Below are 2,363 nucleotides of genomic sequence, written 5' to 3' on the forward strand. Positions count from 1 at the left end.
CTTCTTCTTCTTCTTCTTCTTCTTCTTCTTCTTCTTCTTCTTCTTCTTCTTCTTCTTCTTCTTCTTCTTCTTCTTCCTTCTCCTCCTCCTCCTCCTCCTTCTTCTTCTTCAGCAATGAGACTTTAATTTGAAAGGATTTTGCAAAAATCACAGTGAAGAGGCTGCAAGTAGGTGTCTAGTCTTTTCCCTCATCCCTGTCCTCATAGGAGTCTGTCTCAGTTGGGGTTTTACTGCTGTGGGCAGACACCATGGCCAAGGCAACACTTATAAGGACAACATTTAATTGGGGCTGGCTTACAAGTTTGGAGATGCAGTCCAGGATCATAAAGCCATGGCAGCATCCAGGTAGGCATGGTGCAGGAGGAGCCGAGAGCTCTACATGTTCATCTGAAAACTGCTAGGGAAAGACTGTCTTGCATGGAGCTAGGAGGAGGGTCTCAAATTCACCACTACAGTGACACACATCCTCCAACAAAGCCACACCTCCCAATAGTGCTACTCCCTGGGTCAAGCATATACAAACCACCATAGAGTCCATGCCTACTTCCTCATAATCCTCTCCAGCCCCAGAGAGATCCCTCTACTCCAAGCCCTCAACCACATACCAGTATACAAAAGTCCTCTTTGCTTACATTAAGTTAAGTTTGTGGTCTGGGCAAGAACAGGCTTCAGCAATCTTAATTGTGTTGCTCAGCATACTCACTGCAAGCTGCACCTTGTCCAGATCACCCACAGGCACCACAGTGGGTGCCTAGTAATTGACACCAATCTTGAAGCCTCTGGCACAATGCATTGTGGGTTTCATCTTGAGGGTAGTGATGGCAGCATTCACATCCTTGGGTACCACATCTCCATGGCACAGCAGGCAGTAGGCTTTGTACCTGCCATCTATGGATCACACATCACCATCAGGTTGGCAGGTTCAAACCAGGCATTGGTGAACTCTGCCATTGACAGCTGCTCATGGTAGGCTTTCTCTGCAGAGATGATGGAGCATAGGGGACCAAGGAGATGAGGGGGTAGGGCACCAGGCTGCTCTGAAACTCAGTCACATCCACGTGGAATGGCCCACCAGAACACAAGGAAACAGTGATGCAGAAGTTGATCTGGCTGATGAGGTTAGTATAGGTTGAGTCCTCAATATCTTTGTTGTGGTGATAGATGTCACAGATGGACTCCTTGTCCACTATGAAGGCAGAGTCTGTCATACCAGAGTGGTATGTGTGGTCAGGATGGAGTTGTAGGGCTCCACTACAGCTGTGGACACTTGCGGGGCTGGGTAGATGGGGAACTCTTTTTTGGACTTCTGGTTATAGTCAGTAGAAAGCCACTCTCATCAGCTGAGACCTGGTGAAGCAGGAGCTGGTGCCCCCTCCAAAGCTGTGGAATACCAGGAAGCCCTGAAATCCTGTACACTGACAAGGCAGCTTACGGGTCTGATCCTGTCCTGGGTCGACGATATCATGGCCAGTGATGGAGTGGCCATGAGCATTGTTGAGGGCTGTATCTTCTTTCCAAGCGATAAACTGCTCTGGGAGAAGGAGCCAGATTTCATGTGATTTCAGAAGGCAGCAAATACACTAGCCTCCCGAGCTACAAAGACGACCCAAGGCACATGTTTCCAGATGTAGTTTCACAGAAGAAGGTGGTGAGGGAGTCTTTTCTCCACCACCACCAGTGGTCTTGTCACTGTGCATGTGCCCATAAGTCTGAATCCCAGGTTCTGGACAATAGAGCTCCCAGCAGGCATCGCCCATCTGCACACCAGCCTGCCCCACCCGGAATGGATTTCATTCATGCATGAGGAGTCTTTACTGGATTTTACTTTACTGTAGTCCCACCTAGAGTAGTGGCCACAGGTCTCAAGGAAGACCTCACAACTAATTTTCTATTGCTGTGTTAAAACACTTTGGCCAAGGAAAGTTAGGGCAGTGTTTACTAGAGCTTGCTTGCAGTTTCAGAGGATCAGTGCATGACTACCTTGGTGGGGAGCATGGCAGCAGTAGGTCAGGCAGGCCTGGTGCTGGGGCAATAGCTGAGAGCCTAGATCTTGATCCTTAGACTTAAGGCATAGAGAAGGCCAACTGGAAACGGTATGAGCTTGGAAAATCATACAAAACCACAGATTCCCATGTTCTCTAGTAACCTAGTGTATCTGTGTGGACTGCCAATCATTACCTAGCTGTGCAACTATGGCCTCTGTGGTGACAGCTTGTGTTTGATCTGAGCAGCAAAACATGGTAGTTTCCATGACCAACAGTNGAACAAGACTGCCTTGGGTTAAATCATATCCCAGATCCTGCACTCAGGCCAGTGGTTGAATCACAATGTTTGAAAGCCACCAAAATTAACAAAGTTCACCA

At 48.3% G+C, this 2,363-nt stretch overlaps 1 pseudogene; it reads right to left on the reverse strand.

Moving 5' to 3' along the window:
- Nucleotides 1–580: 580 nt before the first annotated feature.
- LOC110288595 lies at nt 581–1,772 on the reverse strand (annotated as a pseudogene).
- Between the last annotated feature and the right edge of the window lie 591 nt (nt 1,773–2,363).

The sequence above is a fragment of the Mus caroli genome, unplaced genomic scaffold (assembly GCF_900094665.2).
Source record: "Mus caroli unplaced genomic scaffold, CAROLI_EIJ_v1.1 scaffold_26223_1, whole genome shotgun sequence".
NCBI lineage: Eukaryota > Metazoa > Chordata > Mammalia > Rodentia > Muridae > Mus > Mus caroli.